At 37.8% G+C, this 16073-nt stretch overlaps 1 long non-coding RNA gene across 1 annotated transcript in view; it reads right to left on the bottom strand.

Moving 5' to 3' along the window:
- Positions 1-15765, bottom strand: part of LOC131276941 (uncharacterized) — an 84126-nt gene extending 68361 nt beyond the window's left edge. The window contains exon 1 of the long non-coding RNA XR_009184152.2: positions 15251-15765. This is a non-coding gene — a long non-coding RNA (uncharacterized lncRNA). The remainder of the gene's footprint in view (positions 1-15250) is intronic.
- Positions 15766-16073: the final 308 nt, after the last annotated feature.

Raw genomic sequence — 16073 nt, 5'->3', positions numbered from 1 at the left:
GGAGCAAAAACCCCTCTCAATTAGAGGTGGATTGGGCATCACTATCCCAGAATCCTCAGGATTGGGGAATAAAATATGGATTAGTGTGGTCTTACTGGTGTTCTACTATAGATTTATTGTGATTCTAGCAATGGAAGAAATTATATCATCGATATGGATAAGTGGCCACTGGAGATGCTGAATGCAGGGAGAGAGTAAAAGAGGTGTAAAATTGGGGCACTTTCAGTACTTGGAATTGTCCTGTATGACACTGCAAGTCAGACACAGCCCATTATATATCCTGCCATAACTTACAGAGCAGAGTGGGAGAGAGTGTAAACTATAATGTAAACTATAATCCATGCTATGTGTTAATAATCCAAAGTGTGTTCCTCATGTGCAATGAATATACCACACTAATGAAAGAAATTGTTAATGTGGGGAAAAGGGGCACATGTGGGGAGGGTGGTATATGGGAATCCCTTATATAATTTTTATGCCACATTTCATGTAATCTAAGTATCTTTTAAAAATAAATAAAAATTCATTTAAAAAACAACTCAGACAATCAGTGGGTCAAGGAGGAAATTCAAAAGAAATCAATAACTATCAGAAACAAATGACAATGACAACAAAAAAATATCAAAACTTATGTGCTGCAAAAAAAGCAGTGCTGAGAGGGAAATTCATACCCATAAATGCCTATATTGGAAAAGAAGAAAGAGCTAAAATCAAACACCTGTCAGCAACCTGGAGGACTTAGAAAAAGAACAACAAAATAACCACAAAGCAAGCAGAAAGAAGGAAATAACAAAGATTAGAGCAGAGCTAAATAAAATTGAAACTAAGAGTGCACTAGAAAACATAAACAAAGCCAAAGCCAATTTCTTAAGAAGATTAATAAAATTGATAAAACCTCAGACTAACAAAGGAAAAAAAGAAGATGCAAACACATAAAATAAGAAGTGAGGAAGATGCTATCACTACTGACCCCACAGAAATAAAGAGTATCATAAGAGGATTATTTGAAAAATTGTATGCCAACAAGACGGGTAATTTAGTGGAAATGGACAAATTCTTAGAGACACACAAGCAGACTTCATTGATGAAAGAATATGAATCCAACAGATCAATCACAAGTAATGAAACAGATTTAGACATCAAAATTTCCCAACTAAGAAGAGTCTAGGACAAGACAAGCTTCACAGGTAAATTATACTAAACATTCTGGAAAGAACTGACACAATTCCTGCTTAAATTCTTCCAAAATAAAGATGTTGAGGAACTTTGCCTAAGTCATTCTATGATGCCAACATCACCATAATACCAAAGCCAAAGATGAAAGAGAAAGGAAAATTATAGACCAAACTCTAATGAACCTAGATGCTAAAATTCTCAATAAAATACTTGGTAATCATTTTTGACAACACATTAAATGAATTATTCACCATGACCAAGCGAGTTTCAAGACTGGTGAGCCAGGATGGTCCAACATAAGAAAATCTATGTAATATAGCACATAAACAGAGCTGCAAAAATGCAGAAAAAGCATTTGAAAAAATACAGCACACATTTCTGATAAAAACACTGTAAAAGATATGAATAGAAGGAAACTTCTTCAAAATGATAAAGGGTGTATTTGAAAAACTAACAAGGAACATAGTTTTCAATGGTGAAATCCTAAAAGCTTTCCCTCTAATATCTGAAACAAGACAAGGATGCCCACTTTCACCACTCTTATTTAACATTCTGTTAGAAATATTTGGTTGAGCACTTAGAAAAGAAAAAGATTTTTTTAAAAAACACCCAAATTGTAAAGGAAGAAGTAAAAATTTCACTATTTGCAGATGACATGATCCTAAATATAGGAAGCCCTAAGAAATCTACAATAAAGCTCTTAGAACTTATAAATGTGATCAGTAAAGACACAGGTTATAAGATCAAATGCACAAAAATCAGTAGTATATCTGTAACCCACTAATGAACTATCTGAGGAGGAAATCAATAAGATCCCATTTACAATAGCAATGAAAAGTATCAATTACTTAAGAATAAATTTAATTAAAGATGTAAATGAACTGTACACAGAAAAGTACAACACTGTTCAAGGAAATCAAAGGAGAACTAAATAAATGGAAGAATATTCACTGTTTATGGATAGAAAGACTAAACAACATTAAGATGTATATCTTATCCAAATTCATTTGGAGATTTGGTGCAATCCCAATAAAAATTACCACAGCATTTTTACTGAAATAGAAGAGCTAACTATGAAATTTATTTGGAACGGCAAGTGGCCCTGAAGAGGCAAAGATACATTGAAAAAGAAAAATAATATTGAAGGAATCATACCACCTGAATGAAAAACATACTTCAAAGCTACAGTGGTCAAAACTGCATGGTACTGTTACAAGGGTAGACATGATGACAAATGGAACCTGAGCGTTCTGATATAGATCCTCACATATACAAATGATATTTGACAAGGCCACCAAGCCCATTCAACTGGAGAGAATGGCCTCTTCAATAAATGGTGCTTGGAGAACTGGACATCCATTTCCATAAGAATGAGAGAGGAACACCATCTCACACCTTATACAAAAAATATTTCAAGATGGATCAAAGATCTGAATATAAGAGCCAAGACCATAAAGATCTTGGAAGATAATGTAGGGAAGCATCTAAACGATCTTTTATTAGGAAATGGCTTCATGAACTTTACAACCAAAGCAACAAAAGAAAAAATAGATAAATGGTACCTCCTCAAAATTGAAAAACTTTATACCTCAAAGTTTGCAAGGAAATAAAAAAGGCTGCCTAATCAATGGGAGAAAATATTTGGTAAACGAATATCTTATAGGGGCCTAATATCCAGCATATGTAAAGAAATCCTACTCCTGAAAAATAAAAAAACAACCCATTTAAAAAATGAGCAAGTGATTTGAATAGACACTTCTCCAAAGAAGAAATACAAATTGCTAAAAAGCACATGAAAACATGCTCAACATCACTAGCTATTAGAGAAATCCAAGTCAAGATTATAATGAGATATCCTCTCACAACCATTAGACTGGTGGTTATGAAAAAACCAGAGGACTACAACTGTTGGAGAGGATGTGGAGTAAAGGGAACACTTATCCACTGCTGTTGGGAATGTAGAATGGTGCAGCCATTGTGGAGGACAGTTTGGCATTTCCTCAGGAAGCTAGGTATAGAACGGCCATATGATTCCACAATTCCACTGCTGGATATACACTCAGAAATACTAAAAGCAGGAACACAAGCAGATATATACACATCAATGTTCATAAAGGGATCATCACTATTGCCAAAAGTTGGAAACCATCCAAATGACCATCAATAGATGAATGGATTAACAAATTACTTAGATGTAAGAAGGAATGCAGGGAATGGGAAGTGGCTCAAGTGATAGGGCCTCAGCCTACCATATGGGAGGATATGGGTTTGATCCCTGGGGCTTCCTGGCTAAAACAGAAGAGAAAGCATGCCTCCACAGTGAGACAGTGCCTGCACTGCAAACCAAGTGCCCATGTGGTGAGCCAAGTGCCTGTGTAGGTGACCATGTGGCAATGTGAGGGCCCATGCAGTGATCCGAGTGCCCACATGGCAAACCAAGTGCCTGTGTTGTAAGCTGAGTATCTGCATGGTGAGTCGAGTACCAGCATGGCAAGCTGAGTGCCTGTACAAGTGCCCACATGGTAAGCCAGGGCCCTTGCAGCAAGCTGAGTGCCAACCTGGTGAGCCAGTGCCTATGCAAGTGAGTCACACAACAAGATGAAGATGCAACAAAAGAGAGATGAAGGGGAGAGTGACGGTGAAGCACAGCAGGGACCAGGTACTAAAGTGGCGCAATTGACAGGGAACCTCTCGCCACATCAGAGTTCCCCAGGATCAAATCCCAGTGAATCCTAGAGAAAGATAAGAAGACAAAAAGAGAAATAGGGAAGATCACACACAGAATAGACACAGCAAAACCAGTAGGGTGGGGGAGGGGAAGAAAAAAGAAGGAATGCAGCATTAAAAGATGGGATAACATATATAACTCTTGAAAACCTTATGTTGAGTGAAGCAAACCAGGGACTGAAGGACAAATATTACATTACCTCACTGATAAAAATTAAGCAAATTGAGCACACTCACAGAGCTACAGTCTGGGAGACAGGTTTACAGGAGACAGAAAGGGAGAGTATGTTTGTTAGCCAATGCCCATATGGGCAAAATCTATAAGGCAGAAGGGTATGGTTGTTCAGTAGTCCTGCATGACTAGTGGAACAGTGACCCTATTGGGTTGGGTAGTGCTGGTTTGTGAGGTGGGGAGTGTAGAGTGGGTTGGGCGGTCTACAAAACTGGGGGATGGTTGGGGGAGGAAGCTGGTGAAGTTAGGGATTTGTGGTATGTGGTTGAAGCTACAAAGTTGGGAATGTATCTTTGGCAAATATGTGAGAAGGTTATTGGCTTAGGGTGTTGGATGTGGGGAACATTTGGGACAGGTTCACTCTTTTTCTTCAAGGAGTGAAGCCTGGTTGTTGCCATAGGAACTGAGGAGAAGGGGAGGGAGAAGAATAAATGGAACATGAGGCATTTTTGGGGCAATGGAATTATAATACATGATCTTGCAATAATGGATACAGACCACTTTAAATTTCATCAAAATTTATAAAAGTGTATGGTCCAAAATAAATACCATAATGTAAATCATAAAGGATAGTTAGTAACAATGTTTCAATATTTGTACATCAATTGTAATAAATAAACCATCCTCAAGTAAAATGTTATTTATATGGGAGAGGGGAAAGGGGAAAAAGGTGATGGATATATGAGAATTCTTTATATTGTGTAAGTGACTTTTTTGTAAAGTTTTTTGAAGACAAAATGAAAAATATAATACGGGTAAAAGGAAGAAAATAACACTGTACATATAAGACAACAGATTTTAAAGTATTGAAAGACATGTCAAAAAGTTTATTTTTTTTCCTCATTTTATTAAATGTATTTTTAAAATTTTTCTATTTTATTTCTTATTTTCAAAACTATAATTATTTTATCTTATTGATTTTTTGGTTATTTTATTGGCTTCATATTTGAAGAAGTTTTGGATCACAGAAGGATTGCATCTATTACAGGGGAGGATCATTGGGGTGGGGTGTCATGGATGGTGGATACACAGTAGGAAGTTAATCTGGTGCATATCTATAAGGCATATGAATATATTCAAGTGCTCATGGGGCACTGTCACATTGGGTTGAGTTTCACACAATAACCAAAAGAATACTGAATACCGATTCCTGGGAGCTCTGCCAGGATAATTGGAAAAACTAGAAAAACAACAACTAACCAATATAAAAGTAAGCAGAAGGAAGTGAATAATAAAGGTTAGAGAAGAAATCAATGAAATTATAACAAAAGACAATAGAGAAAATCAACAAAAGCAAAAACTGGTTCTTTGAAAAGATGAATAAAATTGATAAGCCCCTATCTAGAATAACAAAGAAAAAAAGAAAGCTACAAATAAATACAATCAGAAATGAAAGGGGGATGTTACAACTGACCCCACAAAAATAAAATGGACCACAGGAGAATATTGGGGAGGAGGTGAACATGGAAAATTGTCAGGTACATGGTTGAAACTATAAAGTTGAGAAAATTCTTCAGAAAATATAAGGAAAGGTTATGGATTTAAGGTGTTTGATGGGGGCACCTGGGGCAGGCTTCTAGGGAGTGTGTAAGTGCTCATCTTGTCATATTGTGTTATATCAGTGGGTGGTGGCCCATACAATGAGTGGGAAGGTGTTGTAACCCCATCCTGGGGAGGCCTGATATTCTCATACAGAGGGGAAGGTGTCTCTTGAGAGCATGGGTGGCTCCCAATGGGGGAGGACAGACTAGTGTGTCAAGCCCTCAGCACAGTTGCAAGTATCTATGAATCTTGTCCTTCAAGCAGTGAAGCGTGGGAGTCACTGTGAGCCCCAAAGGGAGGGGAGGGGAAGAGAGTAATAGAATAGATGGAAGCAGTGGTAACTGAGGGGCAATGGAAGTGTTCTGCATGATCATGCAATGATGGATATAGACCATGTTAAACTTTACCAAAAATTTATAAAAGTGTCTAAAATGTAAACCATAATGTAAACCATAATGTAAACATTGTTAGTAGCTATGTTTCAATATTCATACATCAGTTGTAGTAAATGTAACATCCACAAGCAAAAAGATCATGGCTGGGGAAAGGAGAAATGGGGAGAATGTTGGGTATATGGGAGTCCCCTATATTCTATATGTGATTTTATTGTGAACTAAAACTTTTTTGAAGACATGATAACAAAAAGATGTAAGACATTGAGGAAGAAATGGAAAAGATTGCCTTGCCACTGCACATGCAGGACAACAGCTATTAAAGTGATGAAAGGCAAAATGTTAAAAAAAAATTTGTATTTTTCACTTCTTAATACCACAATTTATTTTTTACTTTATTTTTTCTAAATTACAATGTATTTTATTTCTAATCTTTAAACCAATCATTACTATTTTATTTCCTTTTAATGGAATTAGGCAATGTATTAAGCTTCATTTTTGAAGAAGTTTTGGATCAGAGGGGTTCAACTATGGCAGGGGAGGAGCACTGCTGTGGGATGTCATTGATGGGGGATATATAGGTGGGAGTTCTCCAGGGCATGCATATAGGGTATATAGATATGTTTGTCTATTCATGGGATACTGACATAGGAGGTACAGTTTCAAATGACAACTGAGGGAGTGCTGTGTTCACATCCTAGGGAGCTCTGTCGCATTCCCCAATTGAACAGTGACAATCCCCCAAGTGCAAGGGCAAAGACCAGTGAAGGATGGTCCAATGATGGGCCCTTGATATTAATGGCTATGCTTATGAGCCTATGTGCTTGAAATGTCAACATGACCTAGATCTACAGGATGCCTAAGAGTTACCTCCTGAGAACCTCCATGTTGCTCAAATGTGGCCACTCTCTAAGTCAAACTGAGCATGTAGATGCATTAACTTCCCCCCAGCATGGGACATGATTCCCGGGGATCAGCCTCCCTGGTGCCGATGGATTACTACTAATCACTAGTTGGTGATGCAACTAGAAAAAGATCTGAATAAAAGGGGGGAATGGTAAACAAATGAGTTAATGTGGCTAAGAGTCTCCAAAAAAAGAGTCAGGAGGTCATCAGAGGGGTCAGACTTACACAACCCTCAGGAGGATCCCAGAGACAGCCAAAGTAGATACCACAACAGGTAGTGGTGCTCCTGAGGGCTGCAGAGACACACAGGTCCTATGGTCATGGAAGATGGCTCTGGACTTCAGTGCCTTGTCAGTGGGCCCCACTTTGTAATTTGTGTCCCAGAGTGTCATGGAGTTTGACTCAGATGTGACCTTTCTACACATGCCTCTTCTGTTACTTTTACTGAACCTGTGGTTGGTGCTGAGGTTGGTGTTTGTCCAGGAGACATGAATCCCTGGACTAACCATGTCCCAGCTGGGTCCTGAGCTTGAGGAGATTTTCAAGGCAACACCTACTCTCTCCAGTTTATTGGACTTACCCAGGTCAGCTAACAGGGAGATGAGGATGGTCAACCACCATACCAAGGAACTGAAAGTGCCTACAACTGCAAGCAGGAGAATCCCATCCATCAGCCACGTGGGATCTAAGCCCTCTCTCAATTTAGAGGAGGAGTGGGTATCACCATCCCAGGGACCTCAGAATGGAGGAATAAAATATAGCCTAAAGTGGACTTACTGGTATTCTACTATAGAAATATTGTGACTGTAGCAATGGGAGAAATTATATCATTTATGTGGAGAAAGTGGCCAAAGGAGTTGCTGAAGGCAGGGAGAGGGAAAAGAGGTATGATATGGGGGCATTCTGGGGACTTGGAGTTGTCCTAAATGATATTGCAGGGACAGATGCTGGACATTATATATCCTGCTATAACCCACTGAACATACTGGGGGAGAGTGTAAACTACAATGTAAACTATTATCCATGCTGTATTGCAGTGCTCCAAAAGGTATTCATCAGTTGCAATGAATGTGCCACACTGATGAAAGATGTTGTTGATGTGGGAGGAGTGGGGAGGGTGGGGTGTGAGGTATAACAGAACCTCTTATATTTTTTAATCTAACATTTTTGTGATCTATGTATCTTCAAAAAAATACAATTAAAAATAAATAAATAAATGGTCATAATAATTGAAGATTCCATGCTCATGGACTAGAACACTAATTATTATTAAGATATCAATTCTACCCAAATTGATATATAGATTCAATGCAATCCTGACAAAACTTGCATCATTATTTTGTAAACAAGCAGAAAACACAATTTTCAAATTATTTGGGAGGGTAAGTAGTCTTAAATAGTGAAAAACATCTAAAAAATGAAAAGTGAAGATGGAGAAATTTCACTTTGGTCTTTAAATGATATTACCCAGCTAAAGCAGTAACAAAACAGCATGGTACTGGCATGAAGATAAAAACACAGACCAATGGAACCAAATGGATGTTTCAGAAATAATCACTTCTATGGTGAAGTGATTTTTGACAAGGCTGTTAAAGCCACCCAGTTGGGGCAGAATAATCTATTCAAGAAATTGTGCTGGGAGAACAGGAAATCCATAGCCCAAAGAAGGAAAGGGGACCCTATTTCAAACTTTATACCAAAATTAACTCAAAATGGATCAAAGGCCTAAATATAAGAGCTAGAAATAAAGTTCCTACAAGAAAATGTAGGAAAACATCCTCAAGACCTGGTGGTATGAGGTGGATTCTTTAACTTTACACTGAAATAAGGAACAAAGAAATGGAAGATAGGGGACCTCCTCAAACTTAAAAGCACTTCATGATTCAAAGGACTTTGCCAAGAAAGTGAAAAGGCAGCCGACTCAATGGAAAAATATTTGGAAACCACATGTCCAATAAAGGTTTGATTTCCATTCTATTTAAAGAGATCATACAACTCAACAAAAAAAGAGCAAGGAATCCAATTTTTAAAATGGGCAAAAGACTTAGGCATTTCTCCAAAGAGGAAATATAAATGGCCAAAGAGGACATGAAAAAATGTTTAATATCAGTAGCTATTAGGGAAAAATCAAATCGAAATGACACTGAGATATCATCTCACACCACAGAGAATGGCCATTTTTTAAAAAAAAAGTTAAGTTCTGGAGAGGATGTGGAGAAAGAGGAATGCTCTTTCATTGTTGGTGGGATTGTAAAATGGTGCAGCCTCTATAGAAGACAGTTTGGGAGTTCTTCAGGAAGACAGTTTGGGAGTTCTTCAGGAAGTTAAATATAGATTTACCATATGATCCAACAATTCCTTTTCTTGGAATATATTCAGAAGAACTGAAAACTGTGATGCAAACAGACATTAGCACAGCAATGTACATAGGTGCCAAAACATGGAAGCAACCCACATGTCCATCCACCAATGAATAGGTAAACAAAATGTGGTATGCAGATATGATGGAATTCTAAGCTGCTTTAAGAAAAAATGAATTGGGACATATATGATAACATGGATGAACTTTAAGATATTATTTTAAGTGAACTAAGCCAGAGACAAAAGGAGAAATATTGTCTGGTCTCACTAATATGAATTAAATATGAAGAATAAATGCTTGAAGTTAAAATCTAGAGTAAAGGTTTTTAGGAGATAAAAGGAGGGCTGAGAAGGTGTACTGATGTTTAATATATGTGGAAGTTTAAATTAATTTGACTGTAAATGTGTGGAAATGGGTTTGATGGTAAAACAGTGAGTAGTACTAACGTAACTGGTCTATAATTGAGGCTGAAAAGGGTAGCCTCATGATGTAAATGTGAATTGAATTAAAGCTCTAGAATAATCTAGGGGTTGAATATCATAGTTAACCCAGAGGTGGTTGAGAATTTTGGCTAATAGTTCAAATATGAAAAGTCCTTCCATGAAATACAAAAATGTACATCACTATTGCAAGGTGGTAAGAATGTGGAGAAGCATGGAAAAAATACAATTAATTTAACCTATGGATTATTGTTAACAACAATACTGTAATATTCTTGTATCAATACAAAGAGGTACTGTGTTCATAATAGGGGGAATGGAAATATATACAAAATGAATACTATAGACCACAGTTAGTGGTAATATTCTCATTTTTTAATCTCATAATATGTAACAAATGTTCCACAACAATATAGTGTGTTGATGGATAGTTGTTGTGTGGGAATTCCACACATGTTCATGATTGATTTGAAATTTTACAACCCTAATAAAAATATATTTTAGAACAAGAAGTAAAATTATCTCTATTTTGAGAGGACATGATCTTATAAGTAAAAAATCCTATAGCAACCACACAAACACATGTCTATTTACACTCATGCACACACACACCCTATCTACTAGAGTTAATACATAAATGCAATAAAGTTTCAGGGTAAAAGATTAACATGCATAAGTTAGTTGTATTTAGGCAAACAGATTGTGAGAATCCAAAAAGAAAATTAAGAAAAATATAATTTTCAGAGGCACCAAAATAATAAAATTGCTATGAATAATTTTAACCAAAATATACAAAATTTGTATAATATCTATAAAATATTGCTGAAAGAAAATAAAGAGGACCTGAATAAAAGGAAAGATAGCCCATTTAATGGAATGGCAGATTTAATATAGTTAAGGTGGCAATTCTACCCTCAGAACATTTAGAAATACAATGAATGCTTATCAAAATCTCATAGCCACTTAAAAAAATTAAAAAACCAAGAAAATTCTTCCCCTCTTAATGAAAATGCTCTAATAAAGATAGACATGAAAGCACAACTGTGATTCTACCAAATACCACTCACTGTACACTTCAGATGAATTTTATTCTTTATTAATATATACCATAAACTTGATTTGTTTTAAACAAAATAAATACAAGAACCAACCCTTGAAATCATGGAATTATGAAGACACCTTAATAGATAAAATTATACTGAAAAAGAACAAAACTCGAAGGTATCCAACTCTATAATTCAAAATGTATTACAAATCTACGTTTATTGACGTAATATGATATTGGCATAAAGGTAAACACCTAAACAATAGAATAGAATTGATTCTTCAGAAATAAACCTATATATATATCATCTATTTATTTTTAACATACATAGTACCACGGTCTTGCACTCAGGAAAGAACAGTGTCTTCACCACATGGTGGTGGAACAACTGGATATGTACATACAGAGCATGAATTTTGATCTTTACCTTGTATACTTGTCATTTAGCAATGTAAATATAAGAGCAAAACTATACCACACTTACAAGTAAATATAGGGGAAATTCTTCATTACTTTTCATGTGGCAATTGATATTTAGATATGACATTAAAATAATTAAAAATAAAAATAAACAAATTGTTTCTCACAAAAACTAAAAGCCTTTTAATCAAAGGAAACCCTACCAAGAAAATAGTAAGATAACCTACATAAAGGAAAACATAAGTTTACAATCATACATCTGATAAGGGCCTAATAACACAGAAGATATATATTTTAAAATCCTTTACCCTTGAACATAAAGACAAATAATATGATTAAAAATGGGCAAAGTATTTGAGTAGACATTTTTTCAAAGAATATATGCAACTGGATAAAAACACATGAAATAATGCTCAACATCTTTACTTATTAGGGATGTGGAAATCAACATCAAAATATGACATTACTTCAAATCTGCCAGGATAGTTTTACTTTTTCTGAAAGTCTAAAACAACTGTTGATAAGGATGTAGAGAAACTGGAATCCTTGTACATAGCTGGTAGGTATGTGCAATGGAACAACCACTTGAAAAATATTTATGCAGTTCTTCAATAAGATTGACACTAAATTTGCTGAACATCTAGCAATTTTCTTCCTTGTTAGATACCCCTCAGAACTGAAGAAAGATATTCAAGTAATTGTGTACAAATGTTCACATTAGCATTATTTAAAATAACAGGTAGAAACAACCAAAATTTCTATCGCCTAATATATAAGCAAAACGTGTAATATCCATACATTGGAATTTTGTTCAGTTTTAAAATGGAATGAATTAATTTATAACCTATACCATGGAAAAGACCTGAAAATGTGCTAAGTGTTTTCAAAACTTAGGTCAGATAGAAAAGGACAATTTATAAAAGATTCCATTTACATATAATATCTAGCAGAGGAAAATCAAGAGATAGAAAGATGATTAATGGTTGACAGGGACTGAGGGGAGTCAAAAATATGGAATAACTACTTTTGTGAGTATGAGGTTTTCTTTGGAGTTTATAAAATTTTCTGAGATTATATAAACCATATATTGCCTAAGAGTTACCTCCTGAGGGCCTCCTTATTGCTCAAATGTGGCTTCTAAATCAAACTCACTATATAAACACACTATCTCCCCCTATCATGGAACAGGACTCCTGGGGATGAGCCTTCCTGGCACAGAAGGATTATTACCAAGCACCAACTAGCAATAAACCTGAAAACAGACCTTGACCAAAAGGGGGAATGGTAAATACAAGTGAGTTTTTATGGCTAAGAGATTTCAAAGTGAGCCAGGAGCTCATTCCAGAGGTTATACTTGTGCACATCTCAGCAGGATCTCACTGCCACAGTAAACAATGCCTCAAAAAGTGGGGCTACTGAGGACTCTAGAGATATCCAGAGAGTATAGGCAGGGCGGACAGCTCAGGAGTTTGGCACCCTGAGAGTGTGGGCCTTACTTTGGAATTTATGCTCCTCATTGTGACAGAGCTAGACTCATCTGTGGTTTCCCTACACTTGGTTCTTCTGCATCTTCTATTTGAAGCTACAGGTAGTATTATACTTGATAGGTGTATGTCCAAGACACTTAAATCTTTGGTCTGTCCCCATGGCAGTTGGGTTCTGAATGTCAGCAGAGTTGCAAAACCTACTTTCCAGTTCATTGAGCTCACCCAGAACAATTTGATGATGAAAGACAAAACCTATCCCAAGGAACAGAGAGTCTGCAACTGCAGGCAAGATAGTTCCATCCATCTGTCCCAAGGAATCTAAGTCCCCTTTGAATTAAAGGCAGAGTAGGCATCACCATCCCAAAATCCTCAAGATTGGGGAATGAACAATGGACTAAAATGGAATTACTATTATTCTACTATAAACTTATTATTGTAGCAATGGAAGAACTTTTAGCATTCATGTGGAGGGAGTGATCACTGGAGGTTCTGTGGGGAGAGGAAGGAAGAGGTGTAATATGGGGGCATTTTGGGGACACTGGAATTGTCCTGAATAACTTTGCAATGACAGATACAGGCCATTATATATTTTGTCATAACTTACAAAATTATGCATGACAGAGTATAAGCTATACTATGAACTATAATCCATGGTTAGTAGCAAAGCTTGAATATGTGTCCATAAATTATAACAAATGTACCACACTAATGTAGTATATTGTTAACGTGGGATAGTGTGGTAGGGGGAGGGAGTGGGATATATGGGAATCCCCTATATTTTCATGTAACATTTAGATAATTTAAAGTCTCTTTTTAAAAAATTGGGGGCTGGAAGCTGTATCAGTCTAACAAAATGGCAAGATCTCACCAAAGACAATCTAGAATTACCATGTTCATTTCGGGAAATGTCCACTTAGAAAAAACTATTTATCATTCTAGAAAAGGAGCACCAAAACAAAACAGCTAAATGAAATGTCTACTACATTTAATACTCAGAATTTGCCAAGAAATGCAAGAAAAATAGTTTCTTTAAAGGACTCTTCGCAAAAGACAAATGAGAAAGTGTAAGCTCAGAGGAATTTTGTTTTGCTTTTGTGTCTGACAAATGGCTAAATTAGTTTTAATTGAAGCTATAAGTTCTGTATTTGTCTGTCTGTATGTTTGATGTATGACATTTTCCTATCTTTGAATACTATCACCAAAGTAACATGGAATTCATTCAAAGAGCTCTATACAAGTTGGCTTAAAGATAAATAAGCACATATGTAAATCAATAGTTGTATAATTCCCGAAATTAAGGAAAACAAAATTCTAATATTTCTGGTGAAAACAGAAGTAAAAGCAAATTTCTTTTAAAAAATTAAATTTTTAGACAATAGCATTGCCAAACTTGTTACTTATTAGTTGAAACAGGAAACATTTTTGCCATTGCCAACACCATGTGTTGTACCTGGGTAGACACTTCTGAGGAAGGTGAGACACAACTGCATGAAATAACTGGACAGACTACATGGTTTAAATAGGTAGGCCTTCCTCAAGGACCTGATTTGATAACATTGATTTCAGTTGGGTCAAATCATGAGTCCTGGGCTTAGGAGATAACTAGGATGTAGGCAGTTGGGCCTTTTATCACTCTAGTACTCATGGCAGTTTCCCTGGTGTACTGTTTACTCTCAAGAGTTTTGAATGTATGTTCCCAGCCACTTGTGATGGAGCAAATGATTTCTTCATGTCTGGAATGACATAAAAGTGATGATCATGGAAAAACTGGCATCAGGAACATCTATGAGCCCAACATGAAAATAATCTGCAAGTACTACACTAAGACCTTAGGCAGTAACTGAAAATGGGCTCCACACTCTACACTTTCATCACAACTCTCAATGGCCAGATCAAACAGGGGGCCCTCGCTGGACTCCTTTGTGCTAAGCCTTACATCAGTAAACTGAAGCTTAACTTAGTTTCTACCTCTTGTACGTGCTCCTTTCTCACTTAGTGCACCATTTTTGTTACACTTTTCATTTCTGGAACTCTCCAATCTAGCAGCAGTTCAGTTCAACCCTCCCCCTCCATTTTTCTCGTTGAGGCTTTTCTGCCAAACATTTCTTCCCTACTAGGTTATCCTGCCTCTGAGAGTCAGACAGGGTCATTCCAGAAAGGTGGGACCCCCAGAAGAGTCCATAATGAATTCCACCAAAAGTAGTATCTGGATTGAGTGAGGGCGCTACTAGGCCATAGCCATTCTGCTGCGACTCTACTCCCTACCCTCCTCAAATGGCGGCCTTTTTGCTTTTAGCATTCCTCAGCCGCTTGTTTTCAGCACTAGGTCTCTGTGAGCTTTTGCCTCTGTACCTGGATATGCATGGGGTTCTATCGCACTACTGTGAGGTTCTCTAAAATCTGTTTCCCGGGTGAGAGGTATCCAGGCTGCCAGCTGCCTCTGGAGAAATCCCAAGCGTTGAACAGACCAGTTGGGAGGGAAAGGAGGAGGACCTGTAGGTCCTTGATGGGAATTTCCTACCTGCTATTTTTCTCTTTCTTCAATTCAGCATTTGTGGAGTCCCCCAGTCTCAGCCACTCTCCAGAGACTCAGGGGAGACGTTTCCAGGAGACGGCTTCCGTCGCTGTGTTGATGACGTCACCCCTCCACCGCTGATTTTTTTTTTTTTAAAGGAGAGATTGAACCCAAGACCTGTACACGGAAAACAGGCGCTCACCCACTGAGTTGCATCTGCTCCCCAATGCCAGTCGATTTTCTCATTTGTTTGTTTTGTTTTTAGTGGGTACCAGGGATTTAACCCAGGACCTCCCACATGGGAAAAGCAGGGAACCACCTCCCTCCCTGATTTTTTTCTGACTTTATCACAAGTTCAAAAAATAAAAAACAGACAAAAGGAAGCTTAACAATTTAGGGAAGCACTAATCTAAAATATTCTTTCCAGTCACATTTATCTTATTTATCCTAAAAGCTAACGACTGTTTCCCCAGTGTTAAGAAAGACACATAAATGGGTTCCCCGTCTCCCGCAGGCTCCGTCCGTGGGGACCGGGCCGGCCGGGCGAGGAGGCGGGACCTGTCGGGGCTGCCACAACCGCCGCCGCCGCGGCTTCTCGGGCTGCGTCCCCCGCGAGCCCGGCGGCGCCAGGAGCCCTCGCTGAGGGTCCTCAGTCCGCCGCCCCCTCAGCCGTCCCGGCTTCTCCTCCCGCGGTGGAGATGGCGCCGCGCTCTGGCCAGGAGGAGGCTCAGAGCTGAGCGAGCAGCCCCAGCTCCTTCCGTCCAAGCTGCTGCGGGAGGAGGACGAGGCCCCGCAGGCCGCGAGGCCAAAGGGACCGCTGAGGTCGCTG

Source organism: Dasypus novemcinctus, chromosome 30, assembly GCF_030445035.2.
Source record: "Dasypus novemcinctus isolate mDasNov1 chromosome 30, mDasNov1.1.hap2, whole genome shotgun sequence".
Lineage (NCBI taxonomy): Eukaryota > Metazoa > Chordata > Mammalia > Cingulata > Dasypodidae > Dasypus > Dasypus novemcinctus.
Note: the sequence above shows the minus strand (reverse complement) of the source record. Positions and strands in the feature narration are given on the sequence as shown.